General features: G+C 41.4%; 1 long non-coding RNA gene across 1 annotated transcript; it reads right to left on the bottom strand.

Annotated features, from left to right (window-relative positions):
* Positions 1 to 9,585: 9,585 nt before the first annotated feature.
* Positions 9,586 to 14,340, bottom strand: LOC127469069 (uncharacterized). The gene is made up of 3 exons (XR_007903824.1): positions 14,228 to 14,340; positions 12,458 to 12,614; positions 9,586 to 9,688 (listed from the first exon to the last, which is right to left on the bottom strand). It is a non-coding gene; the product is annotated as an uncharacterized LOC127469069 (long non-coding RNA).
* Positions 14,341 to 14,715: the final 375 nt, after the last annotated feature.

Raw genomic sequence — 14,715 nt, forward strand, 5'->3', positions numbered from 1 at the left:
TAAATAAACTCTAGAACTGTGATTTAAAATGTGTGCTAACTGCAGGCACGGCATGCCAGGGATAGCAGAGCCTCCTCTGCATTTTCTGGAGTGACTTTATGTTCTGATTACAAAGAAATGGGGGCAGGGAAATGAACTGACTTGTGATTTCATCCACTTAGTACCAGGATTTCTTCATTTGCATGACTGTTGCATTTAAAGACACACTCAAGGAGACATCAGCTGTCAGGGAGGACCAAAGTGTACTCAAAGAAAAAAGAAGCATACCCAAAAAGGAAAGAAAACCCAACCAAAAGAAAAAAAAAAAAGAGGCAACAAATTGGTCTTTCAAACATGCTCCCTCTGGTTCAACTGGATTAGTTCAATGAAAGTAATTCAAAGCTTTTTTCATTTTAAAACCTGTTTTTCACAGTATGAGGCTTGGATAGATGTTCTCTCCCAAATCGGGTTTTAAGATCTGAAGATATTGCTACCCACATTGCTAACAAGAGGTTACCATCTCTCAGCTAATTTTATCTCAAATGGATTAATATTTCTCAGCAGCAGGGCTGGGTGGAAGTCTGTCTCTAATGAAGAAGGTGATTTTTTAAAAAATCACCTCCCTGCTAAAACAAACACTGAGTGTCTGGCAACACTTTCTGTCTACAAGTCTAAAAACAGCCAAAGAAAAATTTTCATACAATCAACTACTAAAATATACAACTCATTCCTGTATCTGACTAAGGGAATGGGATTAGTCCTAGTGCTTGTTGTTGACTCAATGTTGTGGTGGTGAGAAGTTTACATTGAATTCCAGAGATGAAATACGTGGATGGCTGGCAGATCCATTGTTTGCTGGGTCATGATGCTGAGGTCTGAGCCCCTGACTGCTGAAAGGATGTACATCCATGTGCCTTCTTTAAGCATTCACCACTGGCCAACATCACCTACTGGGCATTACCTGACCATTTCTGTCCTCACAGTGTTGCTTTACATTAGTTATTCAGAAACACTAGTAAGTGAATACTGGCTTTGGACTCAGCATGGGGCACTTGGCTTTTGCCAAGTTTCTCTCTCTCTCTCTCTCTCTGCTTTTTTTTTCTAGTCTTCTTAGAAAGGAACTCAAACAGTTCCCCACACCTATCCAGGACAAACTGGACTCAAGGCAACTCTGCTCCAAAAACCTTTCCCTGCAACTTCTACCAAAGAAGAAAAGCCATCAGTCACAGCTCTATTAGTACTTCATTAGAAGTCACAAAAGTACTTTCCATGCCTAGCCCACAGCAGACAGGAGTGCATGTGGTTGGCAAAGTGTGCAGACCCTTTATGGACTAGCAGACAGGCAAAGCACTCGACCCACTGGCTACAAGTGGGCAGGAAGCCATTAAAAATAAAAAGTCTCTGCTTCATCAGGTATTAACATGATGCTCCAGAGTGTACGATTAGAACAAACATTAACATAATCACGCTTTTTCAGGGGTCTCATTTTAAAGCAACGTTTTTCTAGTAACACCTCTTCAACATCTCTCCTACATTCAGCTGCACGCAAGGTATTAAACTGGGGCCAAGCCAGTAACAACAGCAGAGCCGTCCTGCCTGGCAGTCCCAGCAGTCTGCTCCATCAGTTCCCACAAGCCTATTGAGCAATACATATAGGAGGAAAGCTGCAGCTGTAGCTCTGGCTGCACTTCACTCAGAAGGTATGCATTCCCCATTCCAAAACAGCCAGGGCTTTATTAAAAGTGCTAACTAAAAAACGGTGGAAAAAAGAGAATGAACCCCAAATTCATTAAATTCATTTAAACTTTTTCCAGTCACTGGGGAAGCTCCAGTTTGCATGATGACTACAAAAGAAAAGCATCTAACAGCCTCGCCAAGCAATTTGAATGTGTCTGTACAAGACAAAAATTCAAAGCTTTCCTACTCGAGCTATCAATCAAAGTGAAGCTAAAATTATAGCTTAACAAGCAGGTATACACGTTTTAGTTAGCAAATGAGGCAAGGGCACATTATTTTTAGTTGCAGTGATGAGGAAAAGAGTGAAAAATAGAAGGAGGAAGGAAGGAAAAATTGTGTCTCTCCATTTGGCTCAAGTTTCTAAAGTTTTAGTTAATATTGGCAACATTTGGATACGATATGTCTCCTAATGGCACTCAAGAAGTCTCTTGGACAGAACTATTGCTGTGCGTGTAATTATATAGTAATTAGGGTTTTTTAAAAAATGAGCTAGAAAAGAATGATTGAACTCACCCCAAACTTGCAAATTAATTTTTAACTGTTTTATTAGACGAGCCCATGGAGCCAGGATGACCGTAAAACACTGCTTTTTCAAGCAGATGCTCACTAAAATCCAATGTACATCAACATGTATTTTCTCCTTGATTCCAAATGTTTTTCAGCTGAACCCACAGAAAACTTTCAAATTATTTATGACAAAATCTGGATCAACAATGAGCTGATTTTCTCTCTCTTAAATTATGGAAACAATTTGCCCAAACACAGCCGTCATTCATCTTCCCTAATACCATACAATAACACGCCAGTTGCAGGATCGCTAATTGGACTCTTTAGTCTGGTCCCTCAGACCCAAAGTTAGCCAAGTTTCCATTCTCTGCATTGTATCAGCAAAACAGCTTCTCATAACACTGGATGACGGAGGAAGACATCCAATTTATCTTCCAAGTACATGCATTGAATGTATTAATGAAAGTCACAAATACATTCCTACCTACCAAGGAGCTTCAGTTCCAGCAGGGTTATGGTTGCTGTTGTATGTTTTTCCTAAAGGCTGTTTGGTAAAAGTGCTCTCCCTTAGAACTTTAACTCTGCCCTCCACATACATACACCGTCACAAACACAGTGTTAGGAACAAACAAGTTTCTCCCAGCACTTTTTGAAATGTAGAAGACCATGACTGTGGATGCCAGAACTCTGTCCTGACCTCATCTTTTAGCACATTTTTCTTCAAAATCATGATCCTTTGCCCCGGCTAAGGCCTATCCATCCATGACAGCACTGAATTCAGGTTGCAGAAACTGGACGTTTTTGTTAAAACTTGACTTAAACAAGAGTTGTCCTGGTAAACTGCTTATCCTAAACAATACAAGGCTGCCTTCTCAAAAAGATGTGGCAAGACCCTTTTTGCCAAAGACAAAAGGTCACCTGTGAAGTGTAAGCTGTTTTTCATAGTAAAACAACTTCATTTTTGCTAATGTTTGGTGGGAAAGACTCATGGGTGCTGCTTAATCCATTTTCAGAATAATCAGCCAAACCAAACTGGAAGCAAAGACTAGACCGTGTCATGATATCAGAATTTTCTGAATGCTATTCTCATTGGTTTGATGAACGGGAAGGCAGGGGGGGATCTCTTTTCCTTTTCATAATTCTTTCCCCATAAGGAATATTTCCCAAAGAAATTTTTTAATCATAAATTGCAGCTAGTAACTCACTGAAGAGGGAAAAGAAACAAGTCAGTAGTGAAGAGTCAGCTTTCTGGTCCCAGCAGGGAACCAAAAGAAGCAGCTTTTTCCTATTACTATTTAGCCCATTCTGGGGTGTGATTCCTTAGTGCTTTCATGCCTCATAGGGATGTTTTGGTCAGTCTTTTAATTTTAAGAACAGTTTGATCTGTGTTTCTGTTGCTTTCAGGGCACACACTGTATTTTCTTGCTGCTTCTAGAACTCTCCTAAATGCTGGAGGTGCTTCAGGCTCAAGACTGCACTTAGGTGATAAAAAGGTCACTGAACTGAAAGGAACAGCTTTAGGGAGCTTATGTTCCCCGCTAGAAACCAGCTCAAAATTTTCAGTAAAGCAGAAGTTTGAATTTCTGAGCAGCTGTTACCCCATGGGCATGAGCAGATTCAGCAGAGCAGGAGTGTCTGCTGGAGAGGATCTTGAGAGTTTGGTGTGCTGTGACCCTGAGCATGAAAAAAGGCCACAAGTGGAGTTCACAGAACAGAAACGTGGGTGGGCTGGCTCGCTGGTCTGACAAGAGACTGTTTCACTTAAGTGCAATGTGTGCAGAGGAGTCTGGGGGTGGGTTAAAGCCATTGTGTTTACCAACTTTGAAGGGCTTTTGATGGGTTTTCAACTCAGAGGTTGAGAGATTTCAGCCAGGACTGGCAAGTGTCCTGGAAAAAACAGACTTGTCTAACCGTTGTTAGTATAAACAGGTCCTCTCCCCAGCCAAAGCAACCCAGCAAGCAAACAGCATGGGCGAAACAGGAAAGTTTGAGAATGAAGTCAGAGGTAAGAGTTGCTGGAGAACGGAAAAGTGACAGCTGAGAGCCAAGTAAACTACCTGAAATAAAATCAAAAGCCTCCATTACGTGACTGCTCACCCCTAGTCTATCCAAGCGTCATATTCAAAGTGTTTCATTATCTTCTGAAACCTGGTGAGTTCACAGCCTGGATAACAACTTGGACAGTGAATCTAACAGTTTCATGGGCCTTTTGCTTGCATTGACTTTCTCTATGCGGGAACAAAGCAAGTATGAGTAGGATCCGGGTATGGAGAAAAACAAAGCGTGGAAAGTGAGATGGAGATTTTCAATAGCTTGGGGAGAAGCAAGAAATGTGATGGTCAGAAAAAAGAAATGTTTGATGTGAAAGAAAAAAGAAGACAGAAGAAGTGCAGGCTGTTGGACACATCAAGAGTACCCCGAGGCATGTCCCTGCAAGATTCACAGGTGTTGGCTGGGGGCCTGACAGCCAAGAGCTGTGCTGGTAAACATGCATTTAGAGGGGGATCAACCCAGGACACAGCAGTACCGGAGAGGAATGCTCCCCCGAAGACCAGTGCAGAGGCTGCCTTGGGATTTTCTGACTGAATTTTGTCCTCATGGTTGCAGGGAAAATCTGTTGCTAAGCTGCTCCAGCCACAAACCTTAATAGTGCATCTCGTCTACGACATTTATCAGCCTGGAAAATTACGAGATGACAAAAACAAACAATGCCATGCTATGCTCCACTGGGTCTTCCCCTGTAGCATGGAGTGTCACCACTGCCAGCTGCAATGAACACAGGAAAGAAAATTTGGGCAGCTGCAACCAAGACTCATTTGTGCCCACTAAAACTATTACCCTGGATACCACAAGAGCAGTTAACTTGAACTCATCACAGCTGAAATTAGAGCTGCCCCTCAGGAAACAAAACGACCACTAAAGAGTGGGGGTTTTGTTGCCTCTCTGTCATAGGTGGATTTTTACTGTTGTATGTTTTCAGGCACTCCAGAATAAGTACTCTAGTAACCAATCACTTTCATATGGTGAAGCCTGGTACGCAGAGCTTCCTACTCCCATGTGATTTCTTTTGCCAGACTGTAACCACTCAGTTTGAACTGGCCCTGATGGCCTTTGCCTGATTTTTTTTTATTTTTCTTTTTCAGCAAAATGGTTGGACTGTTTCCAAAGCAGAAGCTGTTGTTTGTGATTTTATACTTACAAGATCCTCACACAAGCAACTCCAAACCACATGATCTGGAGCAAGGACCTGACCTTTGCATCTAAAAAATAAAAACTCATGTAAAAATTTACCCTAACTATGAGTCTTTCGGGGGTGAGAAAAAGAAACTGCAAAAGCAAAATTCTCTTTTCATAGTTCACACAAGCTCTAGAGAAGCTTCTAGAACAAATTCACATCCCAAAAGTTCACCCATGTTTGGCATATTTCTGTTTTTTCTGATGTTCTGGTGGAACAGAGCACTCTGGGGGGTCTGAATCCAATTAACGGCTAGGCAGAAAAAAAGGAAAAAGAGATTTTGCTTACCAGAATACAGCACTGCACTATACACTCACACACACTGCAGAAATAGACCACTGGCTTTTACAAACACACATAAAGACAGTACTATGACTACAGTATGAAGCAATTAAAACTGTTTAATTCTCCCTGGTTCTATGATACATTTCCAGCAACACAGGAGTTAAACAGGCAGCAACTGAGCTGAAAAGAAAGGCCAGTTGTTTGGATGCAAGACAATAGGCTATAGAAAGAGATGCAGCTACACAGGGAGATCCTGTGATCTGGAGTATTGGGAAGAAAACAAAAGAAATAATAATGAATTGTAGTACTTCACTTTTCAAACTTGGTAGAACATTAACTGATGAGATTACCTTGGAGGCAAATTGCAGACAATGACAATGTAGGTAAAGAAATGAGTACAGAGGAACATTTAGCCGGGAAAAGGAGAAAGGAATTTTCTCTGGAGAAAGACTCTGTTGGCCACAAAGGGTCAACCTGCTCTGGTGCTCGCCTTCAGAGGGCTACTTCTGGGAATCTGCTGAGAAGCTGAGCACAGCAGTGGGAGGTTACAGAGGCCATAGGTCAATCTCCTTTGCCAGCCACTGGAACAAGAAGTTTCACATTTTGCTTTTAGAGTAAGCAAAGGGTCCTGGACAAGGAGGCTGAAGAGCCTTTGAGCTGCCATACTAGTGTAGATAAATGACCCATTTGGTCTGCTATCCTGAGAACATCTATCCTGAACTCATAACTCTGTGTTAAGGGAATTTGACATCATTAATCCTGGATTAACTTCTTTTTTTTTCTTTCCCACAGCTGCAGAAGGAAAGTTATGACCTTGCTGTGCCAGTGGAGTGAAAGCATCACCACTGTTGACTCTCCATCACCAGTGGGCTCCTGGAGAACACTGGTGTTTATTCCCACAGTAAATCTCTTTCCCTTCCCCTTTCCCTGACCTAAGGGTGACCTATCTACTAGATTAACAGTACTTCAGTGGAGTGTGCTAATCAGTTTGCACGCTACATTGTCAAGAGAAGCACGTGCAAGTCAGAAGAAGGGAAATCTGTAAATATACAATATTTTTAGAGCTGAACTCAAAAAATTTCTAGTTTGGTTTACTCTCATGTTTTCTATGGTTTCATAGGTAAAAGTCTAATTTTTGCAGAGAAGTCTGAAAAAAATACTTGGATTCAATGCCCACTTTATTATGGCTATTGAAAGAAGGTGGAGTGATGAAGAACAATCTGGTAGGAATTATCGATTTATATGGAGCATAATAGATAGAGATGTATAATAACTGATTTGTCAGCTTAACTACTGGCCTGGAAAAATAGTATGAGGAGAGGTGAGCGGGAATCAATTTCAGGTTGGCCTAAACTTATCACGGATCTGAATCATGGGTCATTTACCGCCACCACCTGCAACTCTTAGAACGTTTCCATGAACGCTGTCTCCGTACAATCCTAAACATCCACTGGTCAGATTATGTGACTAACACGTCTGTTCCAGAACAGGCAATAGGTACAAGTATTGAGGCCATGTTGCTGAGAACACAGCTGTGTTGGGCAGGGCACGTCTCAAGGATGAAGGACCACCGCCTCCCTAAGATCTTGCTTTATGGTGAACTTGCCACCGGCTGCCGCAAGAGAGAAGCCCTGAAGAGAAGATACAAGGACTCCCTGAAACAACATCTCAGACTTGGCCATATTGATCTTCATCACTGGTCTACTCTGGCCTCCAATCAGGAGGTCTGGAGACACACTATCCATAACACTGCTGCTTCTTTTGAGAACGCATGCAGGGTCACTCTCGATGAGAAAAGACAATGCAGAAAGAATCGTATTTTTCTGATACCACCTAAGGAGTCTTTCTGCTGTGCCTTTTGCAACCGGACTTGTCTATCTCGTATTGGCCTCTTTAGCCACCAGCACACTTGCAGCAAATGTGGGTAGAGCCCTTCCCAAGTCTTCGTTTGTGAAGCCTAGCCATGATGATGAAACTTATTTTCAGTTATTTCTGCCAAAATGGGAAAAAAATTCTGAAAAAAAAATAAATTGAGAATTTCAATCCAGAATAGAAGCTTGGAGCTGACTTCCAAATTGCAGCTGCTGAGCAGAGGCTGCCGTGCTGCCAGTTTTTTGGCTTCTTGCCTAATGGTCACAAGAAAGAATTTATATGAAAACCCATGCTAATACAAGTCATATTTTAAACATTTGATCAGCAATTAAATTTTGACTTCTCAAGAACTGACAACTAATTCACACTCTGTCCCAACAAACTTGGTGTCATTGAAAACATTCTAGGCTAACAATACCAACAACGTCACCAGCATGGTTTCTTCATGCCAAGAGTTATATTAAAAAGAAACCCATACATAACTGGGAACAAGAAACATATGTAGGTGATTTAGACACACACAATTGTTTAGGGGAGGTTTGTTTTGTTTTATGATGTCTTTCATTATAAATTCACAGGAGATCAGTGCAAGTATCAAAATGATCATAATGAAATATTTAACTTCCTAGCTGGTTCAGGCAACAATAATGACAACAGATGCTGCCACATCCAATCTCTGTGAAGAAACCAAATGGTAAGCAGGCACTTCATTGCTTGTCAGGCTGCAGCTTTCTCCTCTGAAACCAAATATCAGTAGATACAAGGGAGAATGACTTGGCTGTTATGATCATTTATATATAAAATAACAGAATATTAAAATGAGAGATGATTTTTTTCTTACTAATTGCAGTCCCTTGTCCTTCAAGATCAAAACCTTATTAAAAGCATTAGTCAATGAAGTTCCAGAGCACTCCAACATGAAAGACATCATAAAAACCTTCTTCTCACTTCTCAAGTCAGGAAGCTCAAAGAAGACAGACTAGCTCTAAAATTAATTTGTTTTAACTAATGTGGCACATGGGTTCCAAGAAAAGATCACATTGTGTGATTTTGGACTATTTTGGCCCAATTTATCTCTTCCATGGTCTTAGAAACAACAACACAGTGAGCAGTTTGGAGCTGGAAAACAAAAGCATCTGCCATTAACATAGAATGATCTGCTCTTACTGGAGTTTTGCTTGCCCCTCCCAAGTCCTGTTAAGGGCTGAGCCTGGGACAAAGGAATGCTGACATCCTGCATATTCCCTCCCATCCCTATTTCTTCATCCACTCATGTTCACCTGCCTTGTACTGCAAACAATTGACCAGACTGGTCTAGAAAAATTAGACTGCAAATGGCCATGCAACAAAACGACAGTATGCATTTGTACCTGGTACTATTAAGACAAAAAATAGAGCAAGCAGAGTCTTAAGGAATTAAGAACTCAATAAAGCTGCATTTATACAAAATAATGCTTGTAATCACTTCCTAATACAGATTTTTTTATATTAATTCTGAAGTCTGACCTACCTTTTAAAGGATGCTCTGCGCCTCAAGAACAGTGGATGGCATGCATGCACACACACTTCTTTGTACCCATGGATGTCTTGAAGCACACTCATACTTTCATGAAATGGATGTGGTGAGACAGGAGCAACCTGATGACAGTGTGCAAACCAGCATCACACCAATAGGGTGACAGCTTCACACCTGCACACAGACAGCAGTCCAGTGGTACTGTATTACCAGGCAGTCTGCAGTGACAGCCTTGGTCTGACAAGGGAATACACAGGAAAAGTTGTAGTTGTACACATGCACCAAGAGGCATTTTTGCTTTGGTAACAAAACCTGGGTTTAGTGCTCCTCATTCTGTCAAGCCTGTGGGGCAACACTGCAGAGGAGCTGTGAGCTCACGCTCAGCCCTCAGAGCATAAGTCTCAGAGACTGCTTTTTGCAAAAAACTTTTGTGAACATTGATACTTACCTTTATTTCGATATTTTTAGATCCTTCTTATGTCTGAGCTGACCTGTTTACTTCAAAGTCAGCTGTTGGCCAGTCAAGCAAAAGCAGGAGAGCAAACCATGCTCCTTCTCTGCAAAAAGAGAAAGTACACTCCCATTTGTCCAGTGGGATTCATAAAGGTAATGCAGAGATATGCTGCTAATACTCAATACCCAATCAGTGCTAAAGTTTCTGCAGCTGAACTAATTTTTTTAATTATTTTTAAAATGGGGAGGAAAGGACGACTTTTTCATTTCCAGGATCCATTTAAGCACAAAACCTTCCCAATAAAGAATAACTTTAACAATTCTTTCCTAACACTCTCATACAGAGTGAAATATACTTTTCTCATGCACATCTCTATGTCTGTTCTCCTTTTGCACTCCACAAGATAAAGAAAAAGCTCTGTCCAAGTTCACTGTGCATGTTGTATGACAGGTGTATGCAGGGAAAGCCAAAATGACCTCATATGTGCCAGTCCTTCCAATGAGCACTTACACCATGTCAGCTTCAGGTGATGTTGAGTTATATATTCTGCCAAGGCACAGATGGACAGAGCACACCTGCAGTCTTTAATGGGTTTGCTTCTTCAATATCTTAGGACAGCTTTGGCTCACTTGTGTCTGGTGCTTATATCCAGGACTACCTCAGGATCTTAAGCAAATTCCTATCAAACCATCTCTTCAGATAGCAGCTGATGAGTGCCAATGTATATTAGCTTGTGAGATATTATATCTCAAAGATCTACATATTCACTCCAGACTTGTGTTGTATTATATTGCAGTAGTCCTTAGAGTCATGCACAGTTTTCCTGCATGACTTACCTGAAAGGCCAAGGTAAAACTTGATATTCAGGATCCCTATTAGTTAACTTTCCACATTTTTACCTTAATGGCAAGTTTGAAAAGGTCAAGGCAAGGTAGGATTTTAAGGAGTGTTTAAAATACTCTCTCAGTTATTGTGTTTCATTTGTGTAAGATGACTAGGCCTGAAACTAGGTTGTTACCTGGCCTTCACATCAATATTTTTATCTATCTTCCAATCAGTTTCTACGTTTTATGTACACATTTGCACACATTGTTCCAATACAAATTCTTCCATCACTGTGAAACCATTTCTAAGCCTCTTTTACTGATGCTCCAATCCAAATCAATGTCCCAGGAAGAGATCCAATTCACATTCTCCGTGTTAATGCTGTCCCCATTTCTGCTCCTGACCAAATGTGTATTACATTGTCTTCAAATACTCAGTATTTGCGCTGAATGCATTTGAATGGATTCTGTGATGTACAGTTCCCTGCACAGTACATCACATTGATTTTGTCAGCCATTACTTCTGAAGCTACACAAAGTGCTGACTGCAGTATTTAAGCTGCATTTCATAGAAACTTGTTGTCCCTTTTTATTCTTGAGTTTGAATGAATTCTACCATTGGAGCAGCCTGGCCTGTCTTTGGGCATCCCCAGATCAAGTCTTTCAGTCCTGTACTAAAAATGGCACAGCCTACTTTTCTCTTCAGGACTCACCACCACAGTGTGGGACAGAATTATTTACTTTGATGATTTTCTTGTAGGAAACTCACAGTTAGTAAGATGTAAAGTGACAGAAACAATGAAAGTATAAGGTTCATCTTTAACCGAATAACCGCTAGATTCAAAACATTAGTCAATGATCCCATAGTACTGCAGAAGAGGAAGTCAATAAATGAGGGCCATTAAGAGGATCAATAACAGCATATAGAGAAGAGAATGGTATTAGTCATCATTTTGATGTTGAAATGTTCTTATGCTTCTCTCTAAAGCTTCTAAGAAACAGCTATTTTGCTGGCACTGAAGACCATGCAGACTACCTCGGCATTATTAAAGATTTTACAAGAAATCTGAAATACCTCTTTTCTCATCACCTTTCTTTCACCAGAAAATCCATAGGACAGAAGCATTTATGTATTTCATCACATCTATCAGTTGCATATTCCCATAGTCAGGGAAGCCTGCTCTTGCCTCTAGTCTGTCACTATGTTCAATTTATCCCACATGGGGTCACTTGAGCTCATTTCCTTGGTTTTCATCACCTTTCCTTACTTGATGAAACTAAAGCCAAGTGACAGGTACACAGACACTAAACAGCTCGAATGAGCTGGACCTCCAAAGGGCCCAGACATCCTGACAGTGCTCTTTTCATTTAGTTAGCTTCTTTGAAGCTGCAGCCACCTGAGAAGCCCTTGAATTTCACCATGTGTGTTTGTCCTTGGAGGTAGCACAGCCTTTGCTTTTATATAGCCCTGAGCAGAAACCCACACAAAGTGATGCTACACAGGAAATGATGTTTGTGACTCTCAGCTTTTCCACAGCATCCACAAGACCTCACAGTTTGGTGACCCCAGCTGGGCATGGCACTGGGCTTGGAAGTGGGAGCTGGTTCTCGGACCTGGGACAACACCACCTGAGTGAGGACCTCTCCAAATGGCCCAGAGGCCAGGTGCAATACCGAGTGGCTAATGAGGAGTCCATGTCTCATTCTGAATTATGGGGTTCTCCCACCTCAGACCCTGTAAGGTTGAAGGCTTGGAATTAAATTCCTTGCCACTCTTCATACTTGTCATATAAAAAGTTTACAGAAGAATTTTTGGCCAGATTCAAAAAAACGAATCCTATAATAGCACCAGTTACTTGAGGTAGGGAAGAAGCATTGCTGTGGTTACATGGCTTCCTAAATTCCCCCAGACTGTGGCTGGGAGGAGCTGCACAGGCACTTATTTGTCCCTAACAGCTATCTCCTCACCTGCAATTATAAGCTGTTTTTAGAAGTTTTATATACAAAGGGAAATGAAGACCTCAAAAAAATAAATTCATCCCACTTACCTGTGCTGTTTAGAGCTTGCCTAAGTCTGTTCACCTCTGAATGGGAGGCGAGTTCAGCACACCCTTGGAGATTTCATGAGGTGGGAAAGTGGAGAAGAAGTGCCATTTCTCAAGTAGATCTAAGCAAGACCAGTGTCCAGTCCAGGACTCACTTGCACTGAGCTGAAAAGAGGAGAATGTAAGATGGGAAATGGGAGAGAAAAATAGGACACACAATCCTTTGCACTATATCACACATGCTTGTGCTGACTTCAGGGTCACTTAGTGAAGCTTTGGCTGGGTAGGTCTCTGACCCCAGCAATAGCTCTTCTTCAGTATTAAGCACAATGCAGAGCCCATCACAGCACAGACTGTTGCATATGTACATAATTGTCCTAAGCTGAATAAACCCCCAACAGACACTAAAAAGCACTTGATAATTAAAGTGTGTATGATGCTCCACAGCCCACCACTTCAGTCATGCACTGCCCATCCTGCCAGCCATAAGCTTAGTTCCCAGCCCTTGCTTATGAATCTTGTGCCTCTACATCTTTCAGCATACTGCTCACATCAATCTTACAAGATCTCTGCATAAGTCTGAAAGCTGGCCTATGTTGAATCACATTCATAGGGCCAACAGCACATGCAGCTCAATTTTTTTGTAAGCTTAAAAGTGTGTTTCTGTGTGTTTGCCCTCTTACCCTCTTCATTTCTTAATTTGCTGCAATTAAGTTAATGAGTGAGACTTCCAGATTTCCAGCTCTGCAATTTTAACTTCAGGACTCGGCTACACTGAGTTAACCAGCTTGCTCTACTGTCTGGCCACAAAGGTCTGCTTATCTGCTCATGGGTCAAGCCTGCAACCTTGCTATGTCACTCCTTACTACTTTCACTTACATGATCTACAAAATCACAAATGGGATTTTATAGCAAAAAAAAAAGTAGCTGTTTTGAGACCTTTGAAGTGGCTGAAATATACCTTACAAGCAGCAAATGCTTTTTGCAGGAAAACCTAGAAACCTGTACAGACATTTGGCAGTCTTCTGTCAACTAGCCAGGCACTGGTGAAGCATGTATAAAGAATACCCCTCTGAGCTGAATTTCATTTATTAGTGAACTTTGTTTTTACTAAAGAGGAAAAAGAGAACCTGAGAAAGAGTTAAGAATTTCCTCCTGTCTGATTACTGCTGGCCTTCCATTAGTCTCTGAAAATGAAATGGCTTGTAATGGGATCTTGTGGTTTCCATGGCTCTAAAACAGCCAGTTTTACAAGGTTGTTGTTTGATGACTCTGATTAGTCACACCTCATGAAAAAAAAAAAAAAAAGGCAGATTCGACAGCAGTCAGTTCCAGTGGTTGTGGGGATGTGGACCATTCCCAGGGCCTCTCTCATGATGGAGCACTGTCAAGGACTGGGGAACAGGCCCATCCTAGTCTCAGAGGGCCAGCCCAGAGCTGCTGGGGATGCTGCCAGCTCACAAGTACTTGGTGTCAGGGAGCACAAGTGGAGCCACATTCACAGAAAGTTTGAGCAGGAACAGAGAGGCAGCTTCTCAGCACATGCTTGCACTTTTTGCAAGCAACTGTATCAGACAGCACAGCAACCATCGTAAAATTACGTTTTTCTCTCTCTTACTATAGATTACTATGGCATATGCAGTAAATTATAGAATCATTTAGAGTAGAAAAGATGTCTGTCTAAGATCATCGAGCTCAACCACTAATCCAACACTGCCAAGTCCATGCCTAAACCATGTCCCTAAGCAGCACATCTACATGTCTTTTAAATACCTCCAGAGATGGTTAGTCAAGCGCTTCCCGTGTTCCAATGCCTGACCCTTCACCAGCTTTGTTGCCCTTCTCTGGACGCACTCTAGTGCCTCACACCCAGAAAGTAAAACACCCAGAAGAAAATAAAAAGGGTGAAAATCAACAATCTCCCTGCTTCTGCCACCACCACCATCACTAAAATCATTTCAGAACCACTATGGTACCTAATAAGCAGTACAATATACTGAATGTATTACGTGCATCAACTGATGTTATAACAGTCACTTGCTGTTGCTCTAAGTTGACTATGTTATCCATACATACCTGTAATATCTATTAAAAAGAGGGAATTACTTTTTAGCAGGAACTTAATACAATAACACTCCAAGGATGAATGTGAATGAGGCCTTGAACTATTTAACTATTACGGAAAATTTTAAATACTTTTATGGATGTCAGCTCCTTAAATTCAAACCATTTCTGTTGATGACTGGAGCAGAAAAAATATC

Source organism: Manacus candei, unplaced genomic scaffold (genome assembly GCF_025592945.1).
Source record: "Manacus candei isolate 608988 ecotype Guabito, Panama unplaced genomic scaffold, ASM2559294v1 h1tg000017l, whole genome shotgun sequence".
Classification (NCBI taxonomy): domain Eukaryota; kingdom Metazoa; phylum Chordata; class Aves; order Passeriformes; family Pipridae; genus Manacus; species Manacus candei.